This window comes from Oncorhynchus gorbuscha, unplaced genomic scaffold, assembly GCF_021184085.1.
Source record: "Oncorhynchus gorbuscha isolate QuinsamMale2020 ecotype Even-year unplaced genomic scaffold, OgorEven_v1.0 Un_scaffold_675, whole genome shotgun sequence".
NCBI classification, from domain to species: domain Eukaryota; kingdom Metazoa; phylum Chordata; class Actinopteri; order Salmoniformes; family Salmonidae; genus Oncorhynchus; species Oncorhynchus gorbuscha.
This window is the reverse complement of record NW_025745761.1, coordinates 393,786-412,677: the sequence shown is the minus strand read 5'-3', so window position 1 is coordinate 412,677 and position 18,892 is coordinate 393,786. Positions and strand designations below refer to the sequence as shown.

At 39.5% G+C, this 18,892-nt stretch overlaps 1 pseudogene; it reads right to left on the bottom strand.

Annotated features, from left to right (window-relative positions):
• Positions 1-12,089: 12,089 nt before the first annotated feature.
• Positions 12,090-18,892, bottom strand: part of LOC124019769 — a 110,054-nt pseudogene continuing 103,251 nt past the window's right edge.

Sequence of the window (18,892 nt, the reverse complement as noted above, 5' to 3'; positions counted from 1 at the left end):
AAGGAAGCTAATGGTTTTCAGTCTCTACTGACTGTTAGAAGGAAGCTAATGTTTGTCTGTCTCTACTGACTGTTAGAAGGAAGCTAATGGTTTCTCTACTGACTGTTAGAAGGAAGCTAATGGTTTCTCTTCTCTACTGACTGTTAGAAGGAAGCTAGTGGTTTTCCGTCTCTACTGACTGTTAGAAGCTAATGGTTTTCAGTCTCTACTGACTGTTAGAAGGAAGCTAATGGTTTCTCTTCTCTACTGACTGTTAGAAGGAAGCTAGTGGTTTCTCTACTGACTGTTAGAAGGAAGCTAATGGTTTTCCGTCTCTACTGACTGTTAGAAGGAAGCTAATGGTTTTCAGTCTCTACTGACTGTTAGAAGGAAGCTAATGGTTTTCAGTCTCTACTGACTGTTAGAAGGAAGCTAATGGTTTCTCTTCTCTACTGACTGTTAGAAGGAAGCTAATGGTTTCTCTTCTCTACTGACTGTTAGAAGGAAGCTAATGGTTTCTCTTCTCTACTGACTGTTAGAAGGAAGCTAATGGTTTTCAGTCTACTGACTGTTAGAAGGAAGCTAATGGTTTTCCGTCTCTACTGACTGTTAGAAGGAAGCTAATGGTTTTCTTCTCTACTGACTGTTAGAAGGAAGCTAATGGTTTCTCTTCTCTACTGACTGTTAGAAGGAAGCTAATGGTTTCTCTTCTCTACTGACTGTTAGAAGGAAGCTAATGGTTTCTCTTCTCTACTGACTGTTAGAAGGAAGCTAATGGTTTCTCTTCTCTACTGACTGTTAGAAGGAAGCTAATGGTTTCTCTTCTCTACTGACTGTTAGAAGGAAGCTAATGGTTTCTCTTCTCTACTGACTGTTAGAAGGAAGCTAATGGTTTTCAGTCTCTACTGACTGTTAGAAGGAAGCTAATGGTTTCTCTTCTCTACTGACTGTTAAGAAGGAAGCTAATGGTTTCTCTTCTCTACTGACTGTTAGAAGGAAGCTAATGGTTTTCAGTCTCTACTGACTGTTAGAAGGAAGCTAATGGTTTCTCTTCTCTACTGACTGTTAGAAACTAATGGTTTCTCTTCTCTACTGACTGTTAGAAGGAAGCTAATGGTTTCCGTCTCTACTGACTGTTAGAAGGAAGCTAATGGTTTCTCTTCTCTACTGACTGTTAGAAGGAAGCTAATGGTTTCTCTACTGACTGTTAGAAGGAAGCTAATGGTTTCTCTACTGACTGTTAGAAGGAAGCTAATGGTTTCTCTTCTCTACTGACTGTTAGAAGGAAGCTAATGGTTTTCCGTCTCTACTGACTGTTAGAAGGAAGCTAATGTTTGTCTGTCTCTACTGACTGTTAGAAGGAAGCTAATGGTTTCTCTTCTCTACTGACTGTTAGAAGGAAGCTAATGGTTTCTCTTCTCTACTGACTGTTAGAAGGAAGCTAATGGTTTCTCTTCTCTACTGACTGTTAGAAGGAAGCTAATGGTTTTCAGTCTCTACTGAGTGTTAGAAGGAAGCTAATGGTTTTCCTTCTCTACTGACTGTTAGAAGGAAGCTAATGTTTTTCCTTCTCTACTGACTGTTAGAAGGAAGCTAATGGTTTCTCTACTGACTGTTAGAAGGAAGCTAATGGTTTCTCTTCTCTACTGACTGTTAGAAGGAAGCTAATGGTTTCCGTCTCTACTGACTGTTAGAAGGAAGCTAATGGTTTTCAGTCTCTACTGACTGTTAGAAGGAAGCTAATGGTTTCTCTTCTCTACTGACTGTTAGAAGGAAGCTAATGGTTTTCCGTCTCTACTGACTGTTAGAAGGAAGCTAATGTTTGTCTGTCTCTACTGACTGTTAGAAGGAAGCTAATGGTTTCTCTTCTCTACTGACTGTTAGAAGGAAGCTAATGGTTTCTCTTCTCTACTGACTGTTAGAAGGAAGCTAATGGTTTTCTCTCTACTGACTGTTAGAAGGAAGCTAATGGTTTTCAGTCTCTACTGACTGTTAGAAGGAAGCTAATGGTTTTCCTTCTCTACTGACTGTTAGAAGGAAGCTAATGTTTTTCCTTCTCTACTGACTGTTAGAAGGAAGCTAATGGTTTCTCTACTGACTGTTAGAAGGAAGCTAATGGTTTCTCTTCTCTACTGACTGTTAGAAGGAAGCTAATGGTTTCCGTCTCTACTGACTGTTAGAAGGAAGCTAATGGTTTTCAGTCTCTACTGACTGTTAGAAGGAAGCTAATGGTTTCTCTTCTCTACTGACTGTTAGAAGGAAGCTAATGGTTTCCGTCTCTACTGACTGTTAGAAGGAAGCTAATGGTTTCTGTCTCTACTGACTGTTAGAAGGAAGCTAATGTTTGTCTGTCTCTACTGACTGTTAGAAGGAAGCTAATGGTTTCTCTTCTCTACTGACTGTTAGAAGGAAGCTAATGGTTTCTCTTCTCTACTGACTGTTAGAAGGAAGCTAGTGGTTTTCCATCTCTACTGACTGTTAGAAGGAAGCTAATGGTTTTCTGTCTCTACTGACTGTTAGAAGGAAGCTAATGGTTTCTCTTCTCTACTGACTGTTAGAAGCTAATGGTTTCTCGTCTCTACTGACTGTTAGAAGGAAGCTAATGGTTTCCGTCTCTACTGACTGTTAGAAGGAAGCTAATGGTTTCTCTTCTCTACTGACTGTTAGAAGGAAGCTAATGGTTTTCCATCTCTACTGACTGTTAGAAGGAAGCTAATGGTTTCTCTACTGACTGTTAGGAGGAAGGTAATGGTTTCTCTTCTCTACTGACTGTTAGAAGGAAGCTAATGGTTTCTCTTCTCTACTGACTGTTAGAAGGAAGCTAATGGTTTTCCATCTCTACTGACTGTTAGAAGGAAGCTAATGGTTTCTCTACTGACTGTTAGAAGGAAGCTAATGGTTTCTCTTCTCTACTGACTGTTAGAAGGAAGCTAATGGTTTCTCTTCTCTACTGACTGTTAGAAGGAAGCTAATGGTTTTCCATCTCTACTGACTGTTAGAAGGAAGCTAATGGTTTCTCTACTGACTGTTAGAAGGAAGCTAATGGTTTATCTTCTCTACTGACTGTTAGAAGTAAGCTCATGGTTTCTCTACTGACTGTTAGAAGGAAGCTAATGGTTTTCCGTCTCTACTGACTGTTAGAAGGAAGCTAATGGTTTTTCAGTCTCTACTGACTGTTAGAAGGAAGCTAATGGTTTTCAGTCTCTACTGACTGTTAGAAGGAAGCTAATGGTTTCTCTTCTCTACTGACTGTTAGAAGGAAGCTAATGGTTTCTCTTCTCTACTGACTGTTAGAAGGAAGCTAATGGTTTCTCTTCTCTACTGACTGTTAGAAGGAAGCTAATGGTTTCTCTTCTCTACTGACTGTTAGAAGGAAGCTAATGGTTTCAGTCTCTACTGACTGTTAGAAGGAAGCTAATGGTTTTCAGTCTCTACTGACTGTTAGAAGGAAGCTAATGGTTTTCTTCTCTACTGACTGTTAGAAGGAAGCTAATGGTTTCTCTTCTCTACTGACTGTTAGAAGGAAGCTAATGGTTTCTCTTCTCTACTGACTGTTAGAAGGAAGCTAATGGTTTCTCTTCTCTACTGACTGTTGGAAAGGAAGCTAATGGTTTCTCTTCTCTACTGACTGTTAGAAGGAAGCTAATGGTTTCTCTTCTCTACTGACTGTTAGAAGGAAGCTAATGGTTTCTCTTCTCTACTGACTGTTAGAAGGAAGCTAATGGTTTCTCTTCTCTACTGACTGTTAGAAGGAAGCTAATGGTTTCAGTCTCTACTGACTGTTAGAAGGAAGCTAATGGTTTTCAGTCTCTACTGACTGTTAGAAGGAAGCTAATGGTTTCTCTTCTCTACTGACTGTTAGAAGGAAGCTAATGGTTTCTCTTCTCTACTGACTGTTAGAAGGAAGCTAATGGTTTCTCTTCTCTACTGACTGTTAGAAGGAAGCTAATGGTTTCTCTCTCACTGACTGTTAGAAGGAAGCTAATGGTTTTCCTTCTCTACTGACTGTTAGAAGGAAGCTAATGGTTTTTCTTCTCTACTGACTGTTAGAAGGAAGCTAATGGTTTTCCTTCTCTACTGACTGTTAGAAGGAAGCTAATGGTTTCTCTTCTCTACTGACTGTTAGAAGTTAATGGTTTTCCGTCTCTGACTGTTAGAAGGAAGCTAATGGTTTCTCTTCTCTACTGACTGTTAGAAGGAAGCTAATGGTTTCCGTCTCTACTGACCGTTAGAAGGAAGCTAATGGTTTTCAGTCTCTACTGACTGTTAGAAGGAAGCTAATGGTTTTCCATCTCTACTGACTGTTAGAAGGAAGCTAATGGTTTCTCTTCTCTACTGACTGTTAGAAGGAAGCTAATGGTTTCTCTTCTCTACTGACTGTTAGAAGGAAGCTAATGGTTTCTCTTCTCTACTGACTGTTAGAAGGAAGCTAATGGTTTCTCTTCTCTACTGACTGTTAGAAGCTAATGGTTTCTCTTCTCTACTGACTGTTAGAAGGAAGCTAATGGTTTTCCGTCTCTACTGACTGTTAGAAGGAAGCTAATGGTTTTCCGTCTCTACTGACTGTTAGAAGGAAGCTAATGGTTTTCCATCTCTACTGACTGTTAGAAGGAAGCTAATGGTTTCTCTTCTCTACTGATTGTTAGAAGGAAGCTAATGGTTTCTCTTCTCTACTGACTGTTAGAAGGAAGCTAATGGTTTTCAGTCTCTACTGACTGTTAGAAGGAAGCTAATGTTTGTCTGTCTCTACTGACTGTTAGAAGGAAGCTAATGGTTTCTCTTCTCTACTGACTGTTAGAAGGAAGCTAATGGTTTTCAGTCTCTACTGACTGTTAAAAGGAAGCTAATGGTTTTCCTTCTCTACTGACTGTTAGAAGGAAGCTAATGGTTTTCAGTCTCTACTGACTGTTAGAAGGAAGCTAATGGTTTCTCTTCTCTACTGACTGTTAGAAGCTAATGGTTTCTCTTCTCTACTGACTGTTAAGAAGGAAGCTAATGGTTTCTCTTCTCTACTGACTGTTAGAAGGAAGCTAATGGTTTCTCTACTGACTGTTAGAAGGAAGCTAATGGTTTTCTCTACTGACTGTTAGAAGGAAGCTAATGGTTTCTCTTCTCTACTGACTGTTAGAAGGAAGCTAATGGTTTTCCGTCTCTACTGACTGTTAGAAGGAAGCTAATGTTTGTCTGTCTCTACTGACTGTTAGAAGGAAGCTAATGGTTTCTCTTCTCTACTGACTGTTAGAAGGAAGCTAATGGTTTCTCTTCTCTACTGACTGTTAGAAGGAAGCTAATGGTTTCTCTTCTCTACTGACTGTTAGAAGGAAGCTAATGGTTTCTCTTCTCTACTGACTGTTAGAAGGAAGCTAATGGTTTTCAGTCTCTACTGACTGTTAGAAGGAAGCTAATGGTTTTCCTTCTCTACTGACTGTTAGAAGGAAGCTAATGTTTTTCCTTCTCTACTGACTGTTAGAAGGAAGCTAATGGTTTCTCTACTGACTGTTAGAAGGAAGCTAATGGTTTCTCTTCTCTACTGACTGTTAGAAGCTAATGGTTTCCGTCTCTACTGACTGTTAGAAGGAAGCTAATGGTTTTCAGTCTCTACTGACTGTTAGAAGGAAGCTAATGGTTTCTCTTCTCTACTGACTGTTAGAAGGAAGCTAATGGTTTCCGTCTCTACTGACTGTTAGAAGGAAGCTAATGGTTTCTGTCTCTACTGACTGTTAGAAGGAAGCTAATGGTTTCTCTTCTCTACTGACTGTTAGAAGCTAATGGTTTCTCTTCTCTACTGACTGTTAGAAGGAAGCTAATGGTTTCTCTTCTCTACTGACTGTTAGAAGGAAGCTAGTGGTTTTCCATCTCTACTGACTGTTAGAAGGAAGCTAATGGTTTTCTGTCTCTACTGACTGTTAGAAGGAAGCTAATGGTTTCTCTTCTCTACTGACTGTTAGAAGCTAATGGTTTCTCGTCTCTACTGACTGTTAGAAGGAAGCTAATGGTTTCCGTCTCTACTGACTGTTAGAAGGAAGCTAATGGTTTCTCTTCTCTACTGACTGTTAGAAGGAAGCTAATGGTTTCTCTTCTCTACTGACTGTTAGAAGGAAGCTAATGATTTTCCATCTCTACTGACTGTTAGAAGGAAGCTAATGGTTTCTCTACTGACTGTTAGAAGGAAGCTAATGGTTTCTCTTCTCTACTGACTGTTAGAAGGAAGCTAATGGTTTTCCATCTCTACTGACTGTTAGAAGGAAGCTAATGGTTTCTCTACTGACTGTTAGAAGGAAGGTAATGGTTTCTCTTCTCTACTGACTGTTAGAAGGAAGCTAATGGTTTCTCTTCTCTACTGACTGTTAGAAGGAAGCTAATGATTTTCCATCTCTACTGACTGTTAGAAGGAAGCTAATGGTTTCTCTACTGACTGTTAGAAGGAAGCTAATGGTTTCTCTTCTCTACTGACTGTTAGAAGGAAGCTAATGGTTTTCCATCTCTACTGACTGTTAGAAGGAAGCTAATGGTTTCTCTACTGACTGTTAGAAGGAAGCTAATGGTTTATCTTCTCTACTGACTGTTAGAAGTAAGCTAATGGTTTCTCTACTGACTGTTAGAAGGAAGCTAATGGTTTCTCTACTGACTGTTAGAAGGAAGCTAATGGTTTCTCTACTGACTGTTAGAAGGAAGCTAATGGTTTCTCTACTGACTGTTAGGAGGAAGCTAATGGTTTCTCTTCTCTACTGACTGTTAGAAGGAAGCTAATGGTTTCTCTTCTCTACTGACTGTTAGAAGGAAGCTAATGGTTTCTCTTCTCTACTGACTGTTAGAAGGAAGCTAATGGTTTATCTTCTCTACTGACTGTTAGAAGGAAGCTAATGGTTTTCCGTCTCTACTGACTGTTAGAAGGAAGCTAATGGTTTCTCTTCTCTACTGACTGTTAGAAGCTAATGGTTTTCCGTCTCTACTGACTGTTAGAAGGAAGCTAATGGTTTCTCTTCTCTACTGACTGTTAGAAGGAAGCTAATGGTTTTCCATCTCTACTGACTGTTAGAAGGAAGCTAAAGGTTTCTCTTCTCTACTGACTGTTAGAAGGAAGCTAATGGTTTCTCTACTGACTGTTAGAAGGAAGCTAATGGTTGTCCGTCTCTACTGACTGTTAGAAGCTAATGGTTTCACTTCTCTACTGACTGTTAGAAGGAAGCTAATGGTTTTCCGTCTCTACTGACTGTTAGAAGGAAGCTAATGGTTGTCCGTCTCCACAGTCAGTAGAGAAGGGAAAGGCTGAATGTGAACCTTACCTTTTCTCCAAAATGGAGTCCCGGCTGGTAGTTCCGTTGACAACCTTCTCTCCGACTTCAGGTACAATCCATTTGGCAAACAATATCCATTAAATCCTCAGAGCCCAGTTACTCCACGTTTGTTCACCCACCCAGGTAGTTGTTTCGGTAGATTTAGGCCTTTTGGTGTTGACAATAATATACCCAGAATTGTGTATCCAAAATAATTTATATGTCACAGGTGTCTCTCCTGTGTACTTTGTTCTCTGGTCTGAAAGGTAAAACCATTCACATACCCTGCGCAGGCGTTCTGCCTGTGTGTGCCAGGTGTCCTTGCCCTGGACCATAAAGCAGGTATTCATTACAAGGTGACACAGAGGGGTAGTACACTAAAAAGCAGTCTTATCTCTGGCTTAGACACTCTGCAAATAGAACACTGTCCATACAGATGTACAGTACTGTCCATACAGATGTACAGTACTGTCCATACAGATGTACAGTACTGTCCATACAGATGTACAGTACTGTCCATACAGATGTACAGTACTGTCCATACAGATGTACAGTACTGTCCATACAAATGTACAGTACTGTCCATACAAATGTACAGTACTGTCCATACAAATGTACAGTACTGTCCATACAAATGTACAGTACTGTCCATACAAATGTACAGTACTGTCCATACAAATGTACAGTACTGTCCATACAAATGTACAGTACTGTCCATACAAATGTACAGTACTGTCCATACAAATGTACAGTACTGTCCATACAAATGTACAGTACTGTCCATACAAATGTACAGTACTGTCCATACAAATGTACAGTACTGTCCATACAAATGTACAGTACTGTCCATACAAATGTACAGTACTGTCCATACAAATGTACAGTACTGTCCATACAAATGTACAGTACTGTCCATACAAATGTACAGTACTGTCCATACAAATGTACAGTACTGTCCATACTGTTCCTAGGCCGTCATTGAAAATAAGAATTTGTTCTTAACTGACTTTCCTAGTTAAATAAAGGTAAAATAAATAAATAAAAACTATAAAGAATTAATGAACATGCACCTGTGGAATAGTTGTTAAGACACTAACAGCTTACAGACGGTAGGCAATTAAGGTCATAGTTATGAAAACTTAGGACACTAAAGAGGCCTTTCTACTGACTCTGAAAAACACCGATCTGCATGAACATGCCTTAGGCATGCTGCAAGGAGGCATGAGGACTGCGGATGTGGCCAGGGCAATACATTGCCATGTCTGTACTGTGAGTCGCCTAAGACAGCGCTACAGAGAGACAGGACGGACAGCTGATCGTCCTTGAAGTGGCAGACCACGTGTAACAACACCTGCACAGGATCGGTACATCCGATTGCGGGAAAGGTACAGGATGGCAACAACACTGCCCGGGTTACACCAGGAACGTACAATCCCTCCATCACTGCTCAGGCTCTCTGCAATAGGCTGAGAGGCTGGACTGAGGACTTGTAGGCCTGTTGTAAGGCAGGTCCTCACCAGACATCACCGGCAACAACGTCACCTATGGGCACAAAGCCATCGTCACTGGACCAGACAGGACTGGCAAAAGTGCTCTTCACCGACTAGTCGCGGTTTTGTCTCACCAGGGGTGATGGTCGGATTTTCGCGTTTATCGTTGAAGGAATGAGCGTTACACCGAGGCCTGTATTCTGGAGCGGGATCGATTTGGAGGTGGAGGGTCCGTCACGGGCTGGGGCGGTGTGTCACGGCATCATCGGACTGAGCTTGTTGTCATTGCAGGCAATCTCAACGCTGTGCGTTACAGGGAAGACATCCTCCTCCCTCATGTGGTACCCTTCCTGTAGGCTCATCCTGACATGACAATGCCACCAGCGATTCTGCTCGCTCTGTGCGTGATTTCCTGCAAGACAGGAATGTCAGTGTTCTGCCATGGCCAGCGAAGAGCCCATACGCCGCAAACTTGCAGGTGCCTTGGTGGAAGAGTGGGGTAACATCTCACAGCAAGAACTGGCAAATCTGGTGCAGTCCACGAGGAGGAGATGCACTGCAGTACATAATGCAGCTGGTGGCCACACCAGATACTTACTGTTACTTTTAATTTTAACCCCCCCTTTGTTCAGGGACACATTATTACATTTGTTAGTCACATGTCTGTGGAACTTGTTCAGTTTATGTCTCAGTTGTTGAATCTTGTTATGTTCATTCAAATATTTACACATGCTAAGTTTGCTGAAAGTAAACACAGTTGACATGACAATGCTACCAGCCAGAGGATGTTTCTTTTGCTGAGTTGATGATAAACAGAGAGTAGCAGCAGCGTAAAAGAGGGGTTGGTGGGTGGGCACAATGCAAATAGTCCGGCTTGGCATTTGATTACATGTTCATGAGTCTTATGGCTTGGGGGTAAAAGGCTGTTGAGAAGCCTTTTTGTTCTAGACTTGGCACTCCGGTACCGCTTGCCATGCGATAGTAGAGAGAACAGTCTATGACTGGGGTGGCTGGGGTCTTTGACAATTTTTAGGGCCTTCCTCTGACACCGCCTATTATATCGGTCCTGGATGGCAGGCAGCTTAGCCCCAGTGATGTACTGGGCAGTACGCACTACCCTCGCTACTGCCTTGCGGTCGGAGGCCGAGCAGTTGCCGTACCAGGCAATTATGCAACCAGTTGCAGCTGTAGAACCTTGAAGATCTGAGGACCCATACCAAATCTTTTTCGTTTCCTGAGGGGGAATAGGCTTTGTCGTGTCCTCTTCAAGACTGTCTATTCCCTAGACCAGTGGTTCCTATTCCCTAGACCAGTGGTTCCTATTCCCTAGACCAGTGGTTCCTATTCCCTAGACCAGTGGTTCCTATTCCCTAGAGCAGTGGTTCCTATTCCCTAGACCAGTGGTTCCTATTCTCTAGAGCAGTGGTTCCTATTCCCTAGACCAGTGGTTCCTATTCCCTAGACCAGTGGTTCCTATTCCCTAGACCAGTGGTTCCTATTCCCTAGACCAGTGGTTCCTATTCCCTAGACCAGTGGTGCCCATCCAGGGCTACTAGGATCCCTAGGGGGAACTTGGCCTATCCACAGGGGGTACATGAGAAGGCTCATGATGAGACCATAGGGTTACTGCTAAAAAGCACACGAGTGGGTACTACAGATGTACTCTGGGAAGAGCAAAATTTCGTTGGTGGTACAGTAACCGAAAAAGGTTGGGAACCACTGCCCTATAGAGTGCACTACTGTTGACCAGAGCCCAACATGCATGTACCCTAGTCAAAAGTAGTGTACTATATAGGAATAGGGCTCTGGTCTAAAGTAGTGCACTATATAAGGAATAGGGCTCAGGTCTAAAGTAGTGCACTATATAGGGAATAGGGCTCTGGTCTAAAGTAGTGTACTATATAGGGAATAGGGCTCTGGTCTAAAGTAGTACACTATATAGGGAAAAGGGCTCTGGTCTAAAGTAGTGCACTATATAGGGAATAGGGCTCTGGTCTAAAGTAGTGCACTATATAGGGAATAGGTTACCATTTGTGATGCACAACATGGGTATTGAACCAGGAAGTATTTTATATGCAGTATAATTGTGTTCAGTCCAAGATAATAAAGTTTATAGTGTTGAATCTATACTGCAGAGGAGGCTGGTGGGAGGAGATATAGGAGTGTTGAATCTATACTGCAGAGGAGGCTGGTGGGAGGAGATATAAGAGTGTTGAATCTATACTGCAGAGGAGGCTGGTGGGAGGAGATATAAGAGTGTTGAATCTATACTGCAGAGGAGGCTGGTGGGAGGAGATATAGGAGTGTTGAATCTATACTGCAGAGGAGGCTGGTGGGAGGAGATATAAGAGTGTTGAATCTATACTGCAGAGGAGGCTGGTGGGAGGAGATATAAGAGTGTTGAATCTATACTGCAGAGGAGGCTGGTGGGAGGAGATATAGGAGTGTTGAATCTATACTGCAGAGGAGGCTGGTGGGAGGAGATATAAGAGTGTTGAATCTATACTGCAGAGGAGGCTGGTGGAAGGAGATATAGGAGTGTTGAATCTATACTGCAGAGGAGGCTGGTGGGAGGAGATATAAGAGTGTTGAATCTATACTGCAGAGGAGGCTGGTGGAAGGAGATATAGGAGTGTTGAATCTATACTGCAGAGGAGGCTGGTGGGAGGAGATATAGGAGTGTTGAATCTATACTGATGAACTCTGTGATTGTGAAAGAAGACAACAAATTGACATTTTTAAATGCAGTAGAATTACAAAACATATTGAAACAGTAACATCGTCAAAACTACTGTATTGAAAGGACGTCATTTCACCAAGATTTACAATCCAGTTGAAAGCCCAGAGACGTGGCAGGAAGAAGAACCATTAACAGGAAGTTAAGTTGCCCTACTTTTATAAGACAACGCTTGGACAACGTGCAGAATGTACTGAACAATGTACAGATCTATTTTTATTACGCAGTAGAATTGTGTCCTGACAATTTTACCCTTAAATGTGTCATCACATGTAGACTGACTGAGTGTGTTTGGGACAACAGACTTCATGTTCACAGAGACACGTTGGTTCCAGAGGTATACCATTTTTTATTCAGTGTGTTCCAGAAAGGCACTAAAATAAATTGAGGAAAGCTTGGAGATGGAATGTTAACAGAGGACTTGGAGGGATGGAAGGATGGAAAACCAGGAGAAGGTATATAGATTGGAACGTTCACAGACCACACACACACACACACGTACACACACCACAACGACACACACACACACCACACGTACACACACCACAACGACACACACACACACACCACACGTACACACACCACAACGACACACACACACACCACACGTACACACACCACAACGACACACACACACACCACACGTACACACACCACAATGACACACACACACACCACACGTACACACACGCACACACACCACACGTACACACACACACACACACACCACACATGACGACACAGCTACATACTTCTAACTAAAGGGTTGGTAAAGAACTAAAAAGCCAGAGAGAATGTTCATCATCATCATCATCATCGATGTGTTTTCTAAACCCTTCAAAACATTTGTCCAGATTCTTCTAAAGTCCTTGTATTGGACAGAACCCAACAGAATCCTCCTCCTCATGTTCTGCTCCCAAATGGCACCTAATTCTCTACATCACGGGTCCCAAACATACGGGGCGGGGCGTCTGAGTATCACGGGACCTTCCGATCTAAAACGAAGCGTCACTCCGCAATGCATTAGGCTAGAAACAAGTAGTAAAATGACAAAGAGGAAGACGCGACTCGGATGCACATGGGGAATGTATTTGCTTTGTCTCTATGACATCGAGAAGCTGAGCTTACGACCTTCTAAAGTCGAGGAGTCAAAAGAAATTGGACTTCGCTAATGGAGTAATCTTATACAATGTGTGACTCTGTCGCTATCAATTGATCGAATCACTTCCTGTAAAAATAGAATTTGCATAATTAAATTGAATCACTTCCTGTAAAATAGAATTTGCATAATTAAATTGAAGGTTCATATAAATTATCGTAATAAAACATTTGGTAGCGGAAAACATTTGGGGAAATCAGGTCTGGACTATTTATTTCTATTATTATTGTTGATATCATCATCATCATCATCATCATCATCATCATCATCATCATCATGGGGGCTCCTGAGTGGCGCAGCTGTTGAAGGTACTGCATCTCAGTGCTAGAGGAATCACTACAGACCCTGGTTCGATTCCAGGCTGTATCACAACCAGGCGTGATTGGGAGTACCATAGGGTGGAGCACAATTGGCCCCGCGTCGTCAGGCGTCGTCAGTGTTAGGGGGGTTTGGCCTTGGTAGGCCGTCATTGTAAATAAGAATTTGTTCTTAACTGACTTGCCAAGTTAAATAAAAGGTTAAATAAATCGCCTCCCTAAAACAAGTCATGAGACATTTTCCTAGGTCCCTCAAATGAAACAAAATGAAGCTGGTGTTGTATTTAACAAAGGCAATCTCAATAAAAAATAATGAAGCACGTTTGGGAACCCCTGCTGTGCATACTGCACCACTACAGTAGTTAACTATATAGGGAATAGGGTGCCATTTGTGACTCAGCCTTGTAGTGTGGACAGAAGAGCTCATTCAGCGTTTCTTACATGTAATAACGGAGTCAAGTTACATACAGCAGCGTGGTCGTCACCATAGTTACGGTCCTCTGGTTTTAAATACGGACTGGAGATAGATGGATAGAATAACCACAGATGGCTGGATGGACGGAGCGCCTCGATTTACACTTGTCCTGTGTCCCAAATGGCACCCTAATTCCATATTTAGTGCACTACTTTTGACCAGGGCTCATAGGGGCCACAAGTCGTGCACTACAGTGAACAGGGTGCCATTTTGGAAGCAACCGTTGGGTTTAGAGCACTTCCTCTCTGTTCCAATATGCATTCTAGCAGACCAATCAGAATGACAAGCAAAGGTCATGTTCCAGACAGACTGACTGAACTACCAATCCCCTTCCTGAATAACTACTCACTGTTATTGGTAGACCAGTCAGTCTGAACTACCAATCCCCTTCCTGATTAACTACTCACTTACCAATCCTCTTACATCCTAAATAACTACTCAGTGTTATTGGTAGATCAGTCAGTCTGAACTAGCAATCCCCTTACATCCTGAATAACTACTCAGTGTTATTGGTAGATCAGTCAGGATGTAAGGGGCATGCATTTTAAGTCATATACTTGTTGGTATTGAAGACAGAGGATGGGAGGACTCTCCTGAAATGACATGTGATTGGATGAGAGATTGGAAGGGGGTGGCGATGAGGAGCGTTGGGGGCGGTCCTTCTTCCTTCTGAGAGCCAGGAGGGTAGGATGATTGGAGAGCTATCCTGTCCGTCACGGGAGTGCATCTGATGATAGGTTGAGATTCAGACACGCATCCCTCTGTTCTGTATCGTGATTGGTTGGTCACAGTTCCTCCTTGTAGTAGCCCAGCTTAGCAAAACTCATCTCTTTCCTCAACTGCATCACTTCCCAGAACATCTGTTCTGCTAGAGTACAGGAAAGGAGATAGAGGGAGGAATGGAGATAGAGGGAGGAAAGGAGATCGAGAACAGGAAAGGAGATGGAGGGAGCAAAGGAGATGGAGGGAGCAAAGGAGATAGAGGGAGCAAAGGAGATAGAGGGAGCAAAGGAGATAGAGGGAGCAAAGGAGATAGAGGGAGCAAAGGAGATAGAGGGAGCAAAGGAGATAGAGGGAGCAAAGGAGATAGAGGGAGCAAAGGAGATAGAGGGAGCAAAGGAGATAGAGGGAGCAAAGGAGATAGAGGGAGCAAAGGAGATAGAGGGAGCAAAGGAGATAGAGGGAGCAAAGGAGATAGAGGGAGCAAAGGAGATAGAGGGAGCAAAGGAGATAGAGGGAGCAAAGGAGATAGAGGGAGCAAAGGAGATAGAGGGAGCAAAGGAGATAGAGGGAGCAAAGGAGATAGAGGGAGCAAAGGAGATAGAGGGAGCAAAGGAGATAGAGGGAGCAAAGGAGATAGAGGGAGCAAAGGAGATAGAGGGAGCAAAGGAGATAGAGGGAGCAAAGGAGATAGAGGGAGCAAAGGAGATAGAGGGAGCAAAGGAGATAGAGGGAGAGGAAAGGAAGATCGGACAGAAGAGGGCATAAACATTACAACACATTCTGACTATACTGTAGAGACATTATAACACATTATAACACATTATAACACATTATAACACATTATAACACATTATAACACATTATAACACATTACAACACATTATGACTATACTGTAGAGACATTATAACACATTATGACACATTATGACTATACTGTAGGGACATTATAACACATTATAACACATTATAACACATTCTGACTATACTGTAGAGACATTATAACACATTATGACTATACTGTAGAGACATTATAACACATTATAACACATTATAACACATTCTGACTATACTGTAGAGACATTATAACACATTATAACACATTCTGACTATACTGTAGAGACATTATAACACATTCTGACTATACTGTAGAGACATTATAACACATTATGACACATTATGACTATACTGTAGAGACATTATAACACATTATAACACATTATAACACATTATAACACATTATGACTATACTGTAGAGACATTATAACACATTCTGACTATACTGTAGGGACATTATAACACATTATAACACATTCTGACTATACTGTAGAGACATTATAACACATTATGACACATTATGACTATACTGTAGAGACATTATAACACATTATAACACATTATAACACATTATAACACATTATGACTATACTGTAGAGACATTATAACACATTCTGACTATACTGTAGGGACATTATAACACATTCTGACTATACTGTAGGGACATTATAACACATTATAACACATTCTGACTATACTGTAGGGACATTATAACACATTATAACACATTATAACACATTATAACACATTATAACACATTATAACACATTATGACTATACTGTAGAGACATTATAACACATTCTGACTATACTGTAGAGACATTATAACACATTATAACACATTATAACACATTATAACACATTATAACACATTATAACACATTCTGACTATACTGTAGGGACATTATAACACATTATGACACATTATGACTATACTGTAGAGACATTATAACACATTATAACACATTCTGACTATACTGTAGGGACATTATAACACATTATAACACATTATGACACATTATGACACATTATGACTATACTGTAGAGACATTATAACACATTATAACACATTATGACACATTATAACACATTCTGACTATACTGTAGAGACATTATAACACATTATAACACATTATGACTATACTGTAGAGACATTATAACACATTATAACACATTCTGACTATACTGTAGAGACATTATAACACATTATAACACATTATAACACATTATAACACATTATAACACATTATAACACATTATGACTATACTGTAGAGACATTATAACACATTCTGACTATACTGTAGAGACATTATAACACATTATAACACATTATAACACATTATAACACATTATAACACATTATAACACATTCTGACTATACTGTAGGGACATTATAACACATTATGACACATTATGACTATACTGTAGAGACATTATAACACATTATAACACATTCTGACTATACTGTAGGGACATTATAACACATTATAACACATTATGACACATTATGACACATTATGACTATACTGTAGAGACATTATAACACATTATAACACATTATGACACATTATAACACATTCTGACTATACTGTAGAGACATTATAACACATTATAACACATTATGACTATACTGTAGAGACATTATAACACATTATAACACATTCTGACTATACTGTAGAGACATTATAACACATTATAACACATTATAACACATTATAACACATTATAACACATTATAACACATTATAACACATTATGACTATACTGTAGAGACATTATAACACATTCTGACTATACTGTAGAGACATTATAACACATTATAACACATTATAACACATTATAACACATTATAACACATTATAACACATTCTGACTATACTGTAGGGACATTATAACACATTATGACACATTATGACTATACTGTAGAGACATTATAACACATTATAACACATTCTGACTATACTGTAGGGACATTATAACACATTATAACACATTATGACACATTATGACACATTATGACTATACTGTAGAGACATTATAACACATTATAACACATTATGACACATTATAACACATTCTGACTATACTGTAGAGACATTATAACACATTATAACACATTATGACTATACTGTAGAGACATTATAACACATTATAACACATTCTGACTATACTGTAGAGACATTATAACACATTATAACACATTATAACACATTATAACACATTCTGACTATACTGTAGGGACATTTATAACACATTATAACACATTATAACACATTATAACACATTCTGACTATACTGTAGAGACATTATAACACATTCTGACTATACTGTAGAGACATTATAACACATTATGACACATTATGACTATACTGTAGAGACATTATAACACATTATAACACATTATAACACATTATAACACATTATGACTATACTGTAGAGACATTATAACACATTCTGACTATACTGTAGGGACATTATAACACATTATAACACATTCTGACTATACTGTAGGGACATTATAACACATTATAACACATTCTGACTATACTGTAGGGACATTATAACACATTATGACTATACTGTAGGGACATTATAACACATTATAACACATTCTGACTATACTGTAGGGACATTATAACACATTATAACACATTATAACACATTATAACACATTATAACACATTATGACTATACTGTAGAGACATTATAACACATTCTGACTATACTGTAGAGACATTATAACACATTATAACACATTATAACACATTATAACACATTATAACACATTATAACACATTATAACACATTATGACTATACTGTAGAGACATTATAACACATTCTGACTATACTGTAGGGACATTATAACACATTATGACACATTATGACTATACTGTAGGGACATTATAACACATTATAACACATTATAACACATTCTGACTATACTGTAGAGACATTATAACACATTATGACTATACTGTAGAGACATTATAACACATTATAACACATTATAACACATTCTGACTATACTGTAGGGACATTATAACACATTATAACACATTATGACACATTATGACACATTATGACTATACTGTAGAGACATTATAACACATTATAACACATTATGACACATTATAACACATTCTGACTATACTGTAGAGACATTATAACACATTATAACACATTATGACTATACTGTAGAGACATTATAACACATTATAACACATTCTGACTATACTGTAGAGACATTATAACACATTCTGACTATACTGTAGAGACATTATAACACATTATAACACATTCTGACTATACTGTAGAGACATTATAACACATTATAACACATTATGACTATACTGTAGAGACATTATAACACATTATAACACATTATGACTATACTGTAGAGACATTATAACACATTATAACACATTCTGACTATACTGTAGGGACATTATAACACATTATAACACATTATAACACATTATAACACATTCTGACTATACTGTAGAGACATAACACATTATGACTATACTGTAGGGACATTATAACACATTATAACACATTCTGACTATACTGTAGAGACATAACACATTATGACTATACTGTAGGGACATTATAACACATTATAACACATTCTGACTATACTGTAGGGACATTATAACACATTCTGACTATACTGTAGGGACATTATAACACATTATAACACATTATAACACATTCTGACTATACTGTAGGGACATTATAACACATTATAACACATTCTGACTATACTGTAGGGACATTATAACACATTATGACTATACTGTAGGGACATTATAACACATTATAACACATTATAACACATTCTGACTATACTGTAGGGACATTATAACACATTATAACACATTCTGACTATACTGTAGGGA